This window comes from Barbatula barbatula (assembly GCF_947034865.1).
Source record: "Barbatula barbatula genome assembly, chromosome: 5".
In the NCBI taxonomy this organism is placed as follows: domain Eukaryota; kingdom Metazoa; phylum Chordata; class Actinopteri; order Cypriniformes; family Nemacheilidae; genus Barbatula; species Barbatula barbatula.
Window position 1 is genome coordinate 25,287,542 of NC_136769.1, and position 13,982 is coordinate 25,301,523.

The 13,982-nt window shown below is 39.5% G+C and overlaps 1 long non-coding RNA gene across 1 annotated transcript in view; it reads left to right on the top strand.

Annotated features, from left to right (window-relative positions):
- Positions 1–5,616: 5,616 nt before the first annotated feature.
- LOC306893760 overlaps positions 5,617–13,982 on the top strand; it is a 90,895-nt gene continuing 82,529 nt past the window's right edge. Inside the window, exon 1 of the long non-coding RNA XR_013786621.1 lies at positions 5,617–6,103. This is a non-coding gene — a long non-coding RNA (uncharacterized lncRNA). The remainder of the gene's footprint in view (positions 6,104–13,982) is intronic.

Consider the following 13,982-nt stretch of genomic DNA (forward strand, 5'->3'; position numbering starts at 1 on the left):
ACAGCATTACAATCCACACAGAACCTGGCCATTTCAGAAACCAAAACTATTGGGCTCGCCCAGTCACTGTTGGATTCTTCTATTACTCCCATTTTGAGCATCGCCTGTAAATCCTTCTGAACCACTTTTTTCTTGTGCTTGGGTAAATGATATGGCAGATTGCGTACTACGCAATCGTACTACGCCTGGCTCGGTCTCAATATGGTGCTGAATGAGATTCGTTCAAACAGGTGGGGCGAGAATGCGTCCGCAGGTTCTGCCTGCAATTTGGCAACATCAGTGAGCTGGGAGGCCGGGAGATGATCTCCCCCCAGGGCCAAAGCGAAAGATCGTGTTTTGGCATTTCCTTCTGGCCCTAGATCTTTCCTCTCCACTCACTACCGTAGCCAGCACCACTGACTCAGTCTCGCTCCATTTCTTTAGGAGGTTGAGGTTATAAATTACAAATATTTGAGAACTCCAATTTGCCCTTTGACCTCAAATAGTCTTGCCACTTCGCGAGTAATATGGAACTCGAAGTTGGGAGCAATGTATGCACTTTATCTCCCGGTGCAAATTTTAGCAAATCAGTTCCCCTGTTGTGTACAGCCGGTGTGGCATGCAGAAAATGAGACAGACACAGTACTTCAAAGTTTTAGCCCCGTAGGGTGATTTATTGAAGCACAACGAGTGGATTCAGGTAAGTGGCGTCATGGGGAAATTAGCTCCTCTCTGTCCTTCCAGATAGTGGGGTGCTTGTGCCTCAGTCGTGGAAGTGGTGAAGGGGTGGTGCTCGCTGAGAGGTGCCTGTGAATCGTCAGCCACTGGTCTCTGCAAAGAGGAAACTGCCACATGTTAATCATAAGACTCTCGGTGGAGAACAAGCGCACTTTCCTCTTCTTCCTCTCTTTATAAAGGGTTAGCTTGATGGGGACCAGGTGGTGACGATTCGCAGGTGTTACGGCGCCATGACGACGTTGATTTGCCACTGGCCTGCTCGTCACACCGGCTATTCTTGTCCTGAGCCTATAACAAATTATCCATGGACAGCTGCCCCAGAGTGTGGAGTTTTGATGCTAGGTCCAGGACATACTGAATTAAATTTTTACTGAAATGAACTTATAGAAATGAACTAAAATTCAATGTGGTTGAAATGTGCATTTTAGAGAGAGTTATTTCATGGAAGATAAATGATGCTGGAAATCTTTACTGATATACACACTGAAATCACACTGAAAAGTTCACATTGAAACCAGCAGGACATATTCTTGAAATATTAACATTTAATCAGCACCAGCGATGGTTGAACACTAAAACAGAGACAAGTGCCGCTTCAAGATCATGCATATTTTAGTTTGAAGCCACGTAAAAGAAGTGAACATGTAAATTTAAGTTGTGTTTCGAAAATCTATGCACCTCTAGCCACAAAGAATATATGAAAATAAATAACATAACATTTAAATTTAATTGTGAGAGGTTGTGAGAGATGTGGTTGACCGGACCGCATTAGGAAGAATGTTCCACCAGGAAGGAGTTGTGAAAAAGAATGAGCTGGAAATTTAATGCCCTTATGCAAAGGTGTTTCGGATGTAATGGTCAGCCGAAACAGGAAAGGAAATTCACACTTGTAAAACAAGAAGGTAAGTAAATCAAGTTTATTGATACCATATGGGATTCTCTTCAGGGGTAAACAAGGCCAACATAATAAACAAAACCATCTTCCATAAGAGTGCTAACTAGCTTAGGAGGAAAAACAATAGAAAACAAAACACAGAGTATCTTCCCTGACTCCCTGAGGATAAACAAAGTAAAAACTGGCATGTAAATCAAAATGGCGTCTAACTCCCCTACCTCCTGAAACTTGGTGAAATATGTAAAAGGTATTTACAGGGTGCAAGTATACTTAAAAATAACATGAAGTCTAAATCTACACATTAACAAGAATGACAAAATCACATCAAATGACAGACACCAGATGAAACATCAAGAACAAGGCACGAGAGCTCAATGGCACACGAGGCACACAAAGAACCCATGGCATCTCATGAGTGTTTGGGGCTGTCCTTATAAACACAGGGCACCTGGCGTGGAAGCATGCCCATCTGGAGCAGTAACGAGTCTTCACACACAAACAATAGAAAAAGCGAAACATAGGCAACACAATAAAGTATAATGCACAAATTTCTCCAGGTCATAACAGAAGGCATTACAAGGCGCCGCTCATTTGCTTAATCCGGGGTTCTTGATGGGGTGTAGGAGTCTAGTAGGGTGTGAAAGTATGCCGGCGCAGATCCAGTGATAGTCCTGTAGGCAGGGCCGTTTGAAGGAATTTGGGGGCCCCAAGCAAAATGGACATGGAGGCCCCCCCAACCCCCCGCCCCGCCCCGCCCGCACACACGCAAAGCCTACAGGAACCACAGCATAGCCATAAAGTTTAAGTTCAACCACACTTTATATAAATAAAAAAAGGTTTACAGTGCATAAACTGCTGTTGCATAAACAGTGCATAAATAAAACATGTTTAAAGTTCAAATACTCATGTTGCATATACTGTGCATAAATAAAATAAAATTACAGTGCAAATACTGCTGTTGCATATAATGTGCATAACATTTTAACATTTTCAACAATTGACCATTTGCAAAAAACACCACTGTACCATAAAATCAAATATACATTAAAAAAGTGCACAATAACTAAATCCAACATACTTAAAAACACACACACACTAACATTTTTCAGTTCTCACAAACGTGCAAATTATCTAAAACTGCTGTTTGCGAGCCTTGTTTTCTGCAAAGGCAATGCATTTATTGTGTGGTTTTCCTAACCCCCCCATTTGGTAAATAGATCATCACGGTGGAATAGTTAGTATAGCATGCTAACGTTATGCCACTTTCATCAAAACCTATTACAAAGCTATAGCAATGTCATGTCATTAAATACGATAAACAGTGATTCTGGAACAGATCTGCATCTTCCTTATCCCGTTAAAAAACATATTACAGTAGTATGTAACCATATTCCGTCCGAAGTTGCACTAACTGTTCGTTACAAGCAGCATTTGCCGTCAGGCAGGTTACAGGTAACGTTAGCTAACATATTTTTGCAAGCCTACCTGCTGCAAAATGACACCAAGACAAGAAGAGCTATTTTATCCAGTGTAATTTATCACTTACCACTATCTTGTTTATTCTTATCCTCCTCTTCCTTTCTCTTCTTTCTTTTTTGGGATCCTGAAGCATAATTCCGCTTCATGACTGCCGACGGAGGTTTTGTTTTTGCCGGCAGCAGAGATCACGAAAGGGGCCCCTTGAGGGGGATCCCAATAAAAGTGTCATTGCACTTTACTGCATTGACTGTCAAAGGGGCGCTCAGTTTGTCGTTGCATTTTATTCTTAACCAGTTGTTGTCTTTGGGCCCCAGGCCAGCTCGGGGCCCCAAGCAATTGCTTGGTTTGCTTGCCTTGTCGCGACGGGCCTGCCTGTAGGCAATCATCAGTGACTTGAATCTGATCCGGGATTCAACCAGTAGCCAGTGGAGAGAGATGAAAAGGGGTGTCACATGAGCCATCTTGGGCATGAGGCGTGCTGCTGCGTTTTGAACCAGCTGAAGTAGATTGATAGCTTTTGCAGAAAGACCAGCAAGGAGAGCATTGCAGTAGTCCAACCTTGAGATTACCAGGGCCTGGACAAGGAGTTGTGCCGCATGCTTAGTGAGGTAGGGTCTAACATTTTTAATGTTGAATAAGTCATATCGGCAGGATTGCGTTGTCTCTGCAATGTAATCATTGAAGGACAGCTGTTCATCAAATAAGACTCAGAGGTTCCTGGCTGATTCTGAGGGAGTGAAAGTGTAATTGCCAAGATTGTGTTGCACCGTGGGGTGTCAGCATAAAAGAGATCCGAGAAGCTGTGTGCCCGTATGATGGGTCCTAAGGATGTAAATACAAAAAATCAGTGGTCCAAGCACCGTTCCCTGAGGGACCCCAGTGATCATGTGGTGAGCATTGGACAGCGAGGCCGTCCATGACACCTTGAATGATCTGCCGGAGAGGTTGGATTGGAACCAGCGGAGAGGGGAGAATGAGATTCCTAAGGATGACAGGGTTGCTAGCAGTATCTGGTGATTGACCATGTCAAACACTGCAGATAGGTCTAGCAGAATCAGGACCGAGGATTTGGATTCCGCCTTGGCTAGCCGCAATGCTTCTGTGACTGATAGCAGTGTAGTCTCAGTGGAGTGGTTTATTTTGAAACCAGACTGCTTGTTATACAGTAGATTGTTCTGGGATAGGTTTACATTTACATTTTATATTTAGTCAATTTAGACGCTTTTATCCAAAGCGACTTACAAAGAGTTCGGGGAGCAATGAGCAATATGTCAAACAAAGAGCAATAGTACAATAGGTGCCAATACAAAGTTACTAGTTTCAACAAAAGATAGACCACTACCTGTTGAGAGAAGGTTAATTTAAGATTTCTTTTTTTCCATTTGTCTGTCAGGTATTCGCCGAAGAGGTGTGTTTTAAGTAGTTTTTTGAAGGTTGTGAGAGATGTGGTCGACCGGACTGTATTGGGAAGAATGTTCCACCATGGATGTCAGACAGCCAAGGGCAGGAGGGGGTGGCACAAGCTGGTCTGGAGGACATAGGACAGAGATTATGTAGACAGGATGTAAGTGTAGAGCATAAGGTGTCGGTGGCAGGGTCAGCATTTAGAGATGCAAAGTTGGAGGGAAGACAGGATGTCACTTTAGCAGAGAGGGTAGGGAGGAGCATTTTGAAAGTGATGATGAAGTTGTCAGAAATGTGAAGATGTGAACATAACAAGAATAAATGTAAATAATAAAAATAACAAATAAATTGTCTTTGTAAACTCTAATCAAAATCTAAAACATTTTTAAAACAGTATTTCCACTTTGGGGTGGTGATCCTTCTCTCATGATGTAAGTTGGTTTGTTCAGAACATCTGGTGACTCTTCCCTCCAACTGCCAGGCTGCTGCTTCCATTCCATGGAAATATATCACAATGCAGTCTGGTTTGCCTGAAAAAAATTACATTATTATTTGGTGAAGTGAGAGCATAATAAAGAAACCATGCATTGCTTCTAATGCATTGTTAAATGTGTCTCACTCTCCTGCTAAAAAAACAACCTTCTGAGCACCAGTGACTCGGGAATGCAAGTCAGGAATGCTGTTGAGTTACCATAAAGGGGGTTTGACTGAAAACAATGTCTTTGTGTTCTCTGCAGAGCTCTTGTCACGCAACTCTTCTGTGAATCGCGTGCAGCTCAGGTACCCCTGGATCATGCTGGACAGATGCCAGGAGAGGTGTTTATACAAATGCAAGTGCTGAATCAGGGAAGGGTTTCTTTGTTACAGACACAACTGCACTGTTATTTAATAAACGCATATTCACGTAAAGCATTTGGCCAGTTTTGCATTAATAGAATGTATCAAATCAAATTCGTAGCCCATGCAAAGGCTATACATAGACCATACCAATTCATTAGAATGTGTGATGTTTCTACTGTTACTAAGTCACACAAAATCGAATTTACACCGTAAGTACTATAACTGATCCCAATCCCGAATCCACGCATCATTTTACTAGTTCATTTCTAATGTGTTTAACGGAAAGCGCGTCAGGGAAGCTCATGACACCACGATTCACCTAACGAGGACAGCAGATGTTATCTTACTGCTCACACGCAATGCTCATAACTCAGCCAGGAGCAAAAGTATTTGCCAAGTTTGGATAAAGTGCTGCGTAAACGTGAGCGGCGAGAGACTACATTACCCAGGCTTCAGTGCTTTGTGTTGTAATGTGTCTGAGCTCTTCAGTCTTCAGTCCGCCGAGTCGACACCCTCAAGGCGTGCTGGGATACTCACTCAAATGCAGGAGCCTACTTTAAAAGGATACGAAAGAGCCTTTTCACGTTTGGATTTTAACATTACTCAAAAAATCATGGGGATAAACTTGAGTTGGCTTTTCGTGGGATGTAATGTTCAACGCTGTTTGGAAACATTGTCACTATTGCTCACCGAAGATGCTTCTGTGGAATAAACTCACTCATACGACGTTGACAGGAATGCTATCATCATCATCATCATCATCACTTTGTAAGTTATTATGAAGTTGTCTTTTTGTTATGGTAATATATACTTCGCTTTATGTAGCCTACCACACGACACAATAATTTTCTGATATTTGAGTGTACATAAACTGATCAGTAAATATAGATTTATCATGAATGAATTTATACCGCTGAAGGGTATATTGTGTCTGTGTGCAGCTGTGTGAAAAATGTTGAATTGTGTATATGCTGGTCTTCATACACGTTTATTCACACTGAGTGGTGAAAGGGCTCAGATGAGAGCTCTGGACTCTGGGTTGAGCTCCTTCACCATCTGACACATACGGATGCTTTCTAATGGCATGGGACGTGCAGCGTGGTTTTACGTCTGCTTCTCTCATCTGTAGCATACTTTTTTTGCGTGCTGCTATTATGTTCAATTGAAGATATATGGGGAATGTGTGTTTTAAAGCCAGCAGCTCTTTTTCTTAACAGAATTCGGAACAGACATTCACTTACTTCTTCCCATCCACTCAAACACACCCTCTCCAAACAAGACCCCCTTTCTCCTCTGGAGAGGGACCCTATGTCTATCAGCAAGCGGCTCTCTTGGTGGCCATTGACAACGGGATGCTTGCTTTACAAAAGGGGCTGAAGTGTCAAAAACATTCCCAGATGCACAGGATTGCATTTCTATCTGACCCCGACAGACTGAACACCAGGGCTCGCGTTTATAAACATTGTGTTTGCCCAGAACGGGACTGTATACAGTAAACGTGCGTAGGACACTTTAAAGGTTGTGATCTATAAAAACTAAACTCGAGGGGGGAACGTGCGCACCTGTCAGTAAACTCAGTCATGCGTACACACATTCTGGAGACGAGGGGAATTGGCGACCTGGATGGCAAGTTTGTGAACTCAAGTCAGTTTGCAGAAGATAATGTTAAAAGAATGACTTCCTCACACACATTTCATTTCACGCTAGAGCCCTGTTATGGTGAAGATTAAATCCAGCAGTGTTACCCTCTAGTGTACGCGGCACCTGCCTGTGCTTCAATTCATGAAATCTCGAATTGGATCATGACAAACTACAGTAGCCTATATATCATTGGAAAGGTCGAAGACTCTAGAATACAGATTTCTTAGGTGTCTTGTAAAATAATTGATGTAGGCATGTACATATATATGTCCTTGTGATTTCATTACATTTAAAAGGGTTACAATTTCTAAACGTAACTGTAAATACTTGACACCAAAAAATTCACCTTGTTTAAAAACGATGAAATCCAATAAAACACCATATCAGATATATGACAGTATTTGGCTGTAGAAGCAACATGGTCAAACGGTGTAACTTGTTTGTGTCAATAAGCATAAGCAGTATTTTTCATAAAAATATAATTATATACAGGAAAAATGATGTGCAATAAAAGAGAACCATCTAGTTTAGTGTATTAATATGGTTTTTATTTTTATGAGTATGTTAACATTCCATCTTGGTGGATAAAATATTTATATTTCTCATTCTTTGCCAGTTACACCATTTTACATTTTCAGGTATACCTTCAGTCATAACTTTTATGAAAAATGATATTTGTAATTACACAAAATCTACACAAATTAACTTTATACACTGTTAAAAAAGGTTCTTATCTTGCCAAACCTGTTTTGTCACTGACCCATAAAACATTTCTATTGAGAACAATGATCAACAGTGCACACTTTGATATTGTTATGGACACTGTGCGATCCAGTTGTGGAGTGGTCCATTGGCTCTCATTTTCCATATGTCTAGCACCGTCACGTGAATGGAAATATGCATATGGAAATTATATGAAGATGACATTATGCATAGTTAAACTAGGCGTTGTAAGCTCCATATATGTTTTACCGGGGTGTAGATAGATGTACGCACACTCGTCCCCATCAGGGATTTGTAAAGAGAATTATGTGCACTGCAGAATAACCCTGTCATGTACTTTATCCCAGCCTATTAATAATTTGTCTATGGGGACATCCCCAATCTATTGGTTCCCAACTGCCAGATTACATCACATCAATAGAATCCAGTGTTGGAACACTCCAAAAACAAGGCATGGTGTGTGGTTGTATGGCGGTGCATTGAGGGAGTTTAATGTGGTGTCACGTATTATTTCCATGTATTATCCCAAAAAAGGCCAGTGGTCGTCCGTCTTATTTTTTTTGCAGTATTGCATCTTATTATAAAATGTGCATTGTGCATGCTTCATTTGAGCACCCATGAGCGCAAACCTTTTTAAAAAGCTTAACCTACAAAATTCTAACATTTCATTGAAGGAAGACTATTTGAAGTAGGGGGAATATCACACTGTAAAAAAAGTTTTTCTCCCATAGATGTTGGCCAAAATCATTGGCACCCTAGTATTTAACACATTTTGCAACCTCAGTTTATAAGGAAAACAGCTCTGAGTCTTCTCTTTTCAGTCTAATGAGGTTTGAGAATACATAGAGAGTCCATTCAGGTCAGGGAACTGGGATGGCAATGGCCAATGATCTTGATTTTGTGTTCAGTGACCAACTTTTTGTTGGTTTGGATGTTTGTTTTGAACCAATGTGCAGATCTAACCACGACCCATTAGGTTTAGATTTTTTTATCTGTTGGTTTTTGATATAATACATGATGCCATGTATCTGAACAAGATGTCCAGAACCTACTAAAAGTAGGTCCACAACAATGAAGATCTGGTGGTATATTTAACTGTGGACATGGGACACATCTTGTGTAATTGCTGCCAAATAAAACTCTTTCATTTCATAAGGCCGTAGACCCCAGTCCTGGTTGAAGTTCCAGTATGGCAGATTAATATGGTGGAGTTTATTTTTGCATGAAAGCAGAAGATTTGTTTCGTGAACAGCGTCCCAAACAACTTGTGGTGATGGAGGTGCAGTTTTTATGTATGCAATTCTTCATCTGTGATCTTTTAAAAGTCTTTGACCACTCAGAATATTCCTTTTGCTGTGCATTAAGACAATATAGACACACATTATCCACTTTCCTGTAGCTCAGTGGTAAGAGCATTGTGTTAACAACGCAAGGTTGTGTGTTGGATTCCAGGGGATTGCAGATAACTATGTAACATGTACAGGATAATGCAATGTAAGTCGCATTGGATAAAAGCATCTGCCAAATGCATAAATGTAAATGCATTATCTTTCAGGCAGATTAGCGACATCTCCAGTCCATTTCAACTTCTTCATTATTGCATTGATGTTGGAAATGGGTATTTTTTCTATTAAATCCACTTTCTATTTGCAGAACCACATTCTTTGGTTGTACCCATTGTGATGAATGGTTAAGGGGGTTTGGGATTTGTGTTACTCTCGTATTATTCTCTTGTGAAACAAGAAGTCATGACTGGGCAATAATTGCGGCCAGTGTGTATTGGAGAAAAACTTTTTTTCACAATGCGATGCCCCCCCCCACTTCAAATTGTTTTACTTGAATGAAATGCTGGATGAAAATGTTGTAGATGTTTTCAAATAAAAGTTCATAACTAGGAACAATGCAGATTTATTTTAACAGCCTTCTTTGCTCATATTTACCAAGGGTGCCAATATTAGTGTTTGTCTGTATTCACAGCCTCTCAGTGTGTATTTAGTGTGACTCCACAGTTTGTCATTTGTTATTGGAGAACAAACAATGGGCAGCTTGTCTCTGGTCTGGTGATGCTGGAAGGAGGGGATTTGCCTTTGACCAAGAACAAGCATCTGTCTGATGGAGAAAAGTGCTGACCCTTCCTTAGGAAAATGGTACCTTTGTTTAGAGGTGTGTGTGTTTGTGTGTGTATTTGAGCTGCTCTGAGTGGGAATGTGTCTCAGTGTAAACAGATGGAAGGTCAGGGAAAGTGTTGTTCTACAGTTAGTTTTTGTTTTAAAAAAAGGGGTTTTTCATTTTAGGCTTTTAGCTATAATGCCAGCATGTTTTTGATTAGACGCACTGCACTGATGACCACAGCTGACCACTACCATCATGTTTTCCGGTTTTGTTTTCTTGATTTCTTTCATACAGTTGTGTACACACTTTTGAATGTTTTGAATGTTGCCTTTCTCTATTAACAGGAAAACATCGATAAATATTGTTTGCTTAATGTTTTAAATGACGATTCACTAACGATTTAAAAGCTTTATCAGAGAGTTTGTAAATAATACTGTACACTGAATTTAAGTGGATTGAGAAGTACTTAATTCAATATGTGGGTTGGGATGCCACCTAGTGGACAGTAAGTGTCAAAACAGTAAAAGCTGCATTACATATCAGAGGCCTAATGAACTCAAGGGGTTAACAAATACATTTATTTAACCCGAAATCCCCACAAACAGAAAATAAACTGAATGATTAGAAATTTATAGCTAAATAGGGTTTGGCCCTTTTAAATATTGAAAACCACCTCAAATATTACAAGTCCCTTTTTTTAGTGCTTTTTGTTTTTGGGATACTATCCACACATATGTATTTTCTAAATGTTATATGCCAGGGTCTTGACGATATAGACAATGATGATTGTGAATTGATAGTCAGAGTCTGAAAATTGCAGATGTGGAACAATGTTAAGAGAATAGTTTGCTCGTTTTCCTATTAGTCAATATTAGGCTCAATTCTTATTAATATATTGTTGATAATGATAATAATAATATTATTTGTTTTCAAAAGGATATTACAGTGTCAATATAACTGCTGTGGCCTGATGGTTAGAGCGTTGGGCTTGTGATCAGAAGGTTGCAGGTTCAAATCTCAGTGCCAGCTGGTCATTACTGAAGTGCCCTTGAGCAACAGTCTTCCAAATATCTTTCTCGGTGTTCTTCAGAACAAAATAATTTATACAGGTATGACATAACATAAGGGTGAGTAAATGATGACAGAATTTTCCTTTGTGGATCATGCTAGTTCATGCTTTCTTACTTCTTTAGACTGTAAAACGTGCTGATCAAGATAAGTGGTTTCCTGTAGCTCAGTGGTAAGAGCATTGTGTTAACAATGCAAGGTTGTGGGTTGGATCCCAGGCGATTGTAGATAACTATGTAACATGTACAGGATAATGCAATGTAAGTCGCTTTGGATAAAAGCATCTGCCAAATGCATAAATGTAAATGTCAAGATTGGCTGTGCTGTGTCCTGCAGCTGCAACCTGTTACTCTTTTGATAGTGAGGAAAGTCAATAGTTTTTCAGTCATGAATGTTATTTAAACTGTGGCTATAATGCTGGATTTGGAGATCGTTTGAAACTGATAGGTTGCGCTGTCCCATTGCTAAAAGATAGCACTGCTGGCAAGTGTTGTGTCTATAAATATAAAAAAGAACCTTCTCAACTTGAACCTAAAATAAAACAAGAGTCAACATTGAGGTTTCTTTTAAACATTATTTTGTTTGACACTGTTACCTCAGATATTTCTCACTGTCAATGAGGAGTCCGGTCACATGATAAAGAAAGCTGATCCTGATTGGTTCTCTTGTGTGCATTCAAAATGTTAATTGGCTTGCAAATAGAACCTTATAGAACCTAATTATAATTTGATTTTGTAGATATAATCGTTTTTAAGTCGCAAAATGTACACATTTAAAAAAACAAACATGGCATGATGTAATAAGTTGTCACAGTATAAGAATATGTGAATAACTCAATTTTGATCAAAATGTCAGATTCAACCTTATAATTCTAAGGCGACGATATATACAGTGCCCTCCAATAATATTGGCACCCTTGGTATATATGAGCAAAGAAAGCTGTAAAAATAAATCTGCATTGTTTTTCCTTTTGATCTTTTAGTATAAAACGTCTACAAAATTGCAACATTTCATTCAGTTAAAACAATTTGAAGTCACATTGTGAATTAAATTTTTCCCTTATACACTCTGGCCACTGCACCTCCATCACCACAAGTGGTTTTGGATGCTGTTCAAGAAACAAATCTTCTGCTTTCATGCTAAAATAAACAACACCAAACAGTTTTCAAAACAGAAAACGCGACCTGCACGTATTTCAGTAAATCTCGTATATACTCTTATAGAGTGTTCACACCAAACGCTTTAAATGGACGCTTGTACACTTTGTGTTTACTCGCATCATTCGCGCGTGAGATTCTTGAATTCGCGTCATGGGAGGTCCTGATTGGTTAATGCGGCACAAATTTTCAAGGGTAGGTCATCGCGATCCGGGCTGCGATGTACGTGGAGAACCCGCGTGCAGACGGAGAAGCGCAAAGCGCAGAAGGAGATCATAGCGGAGAAAAAAAGACTCGTCTCTTTGCACCAGATGAGGGACATGCATCCTCGTTGTTTGATATGTTCAGTGAAATCCTGCAAGAAAATGACTCAAATAAAAGGAAGTCTACTTTGTTCTTAGGCTTATATATATGTATTCTATATATAAGATTGTAGCCATATTTCTGCTAGATATATATTTTTTGATAAAAAAAATTATGCACTGGCCCTATTTAAATACAGTAGCTCAAATCTTTCAAAAATGTCATGCAGATGACAAGCTCAACCGCTAGATAGTTATCTTTCTGAAGTCCCCAGAAGTGCTGTACATTATTATTTAATATGAGTAGGGTCAAGTTAAACATTTAAGTTTGAATTTAATTTTATACTGTGCATTGTTGCAATGTGCTAAATAAATATTTGCATAATTTGTAATTGATTTATTATTTGAAACTTTAATATTAATTTATGCAATTGCAATGCCTTGATTTTAGTAAAGTTAGTACAAGGTAATAGCTATAAATTCCATGGTACTAATAATTCGCATAATTTTTTTCCGTATTTCGGGTTTCGGCCTTGGTTTGCACTTTTTCGGTTTTGGCCAAGAATTTTCATTTCGGAGCATCCCTATTTGAAACTAAAAGTCGAAGTCGAAAATGAATTTGGTATATATTATTGGGAATTTGGTATTAATTATTGGGCATTTAATCATTTAGCCATTTATGTTTGAGGATAATTCGGGGATTTAGGGGATTTAGGATTTGGACACTGTATACGTGTTAGGCAGTGTAAACGCTATTGAAGAAATCGGCTTATATCATCTTCATTGCAACTTGCACAGGCAAGTTAAGGACTAATGAACGTCTATGCTATTATCGCTTTCAGTGTTTTATAGATGTGTTTTGCACGCATCGAGTTTGTATGTATGTGCGAGTGTTTTATAGATGTGTTTTGCGCGCATCGAGTTTGTATGTATGTGCGAGTGTTTTATAGATGTGTGTGTGTGTGCAGAGTTTGTATGTATGTGCGAGTGTTTTATAGATGTGTGTGTGTGCAGAGTTTGTATGTATGTGCGAGTGTTTTATAGATGTGTGTGTGCAGAGTTTGTATGTATGTGCGAGTGTTTTATAGATGTGTGTGTGCAGAGTTTGTATGTATGTGCGAGTGTTTTATAGATGTGTGTGTGCAGAGTTTGTATGTATGTGCGAGTGTTTTATAGATGTGTGTGTGCAGAGTTTGTATGAATGTGCGAGTGTTTTATAGATGTGTGTGTGCAGAGTTTGTATGTATGTGCGAGTGTTTTATAGATGTGTGTGTGCAGAGTTTGTATGTATGTGCGAGTGTTTTATAGATGTGTGTGTGTGCAGAGTTTGTATGTATGTGCGAGTGTTTTATAGATGTGTGTGTGTGCAGAGTTTGTATGGATGTGCGAGTGTTTTATAGATGTGTGTGTGCAGAGTTTGTATGTATGTGCGAGTGTTTTATAGACGTGTGTGTGCAGAGTTTGTATGTATGTGCGAGTGTTTTATAGACGTGTGTGTGCAGAGTTTGTATGGATGTGCGAGTGTTTTATAGATGTGTGTGAGCAGAGTTTGTATGAATGTGCGAGTGTTTTATAGATGTGTGTGTGCAGAGTTTGTATGTATGTGCGAGTGTTTTATAGATGTGTGTGCGCAGAGTTTGTATG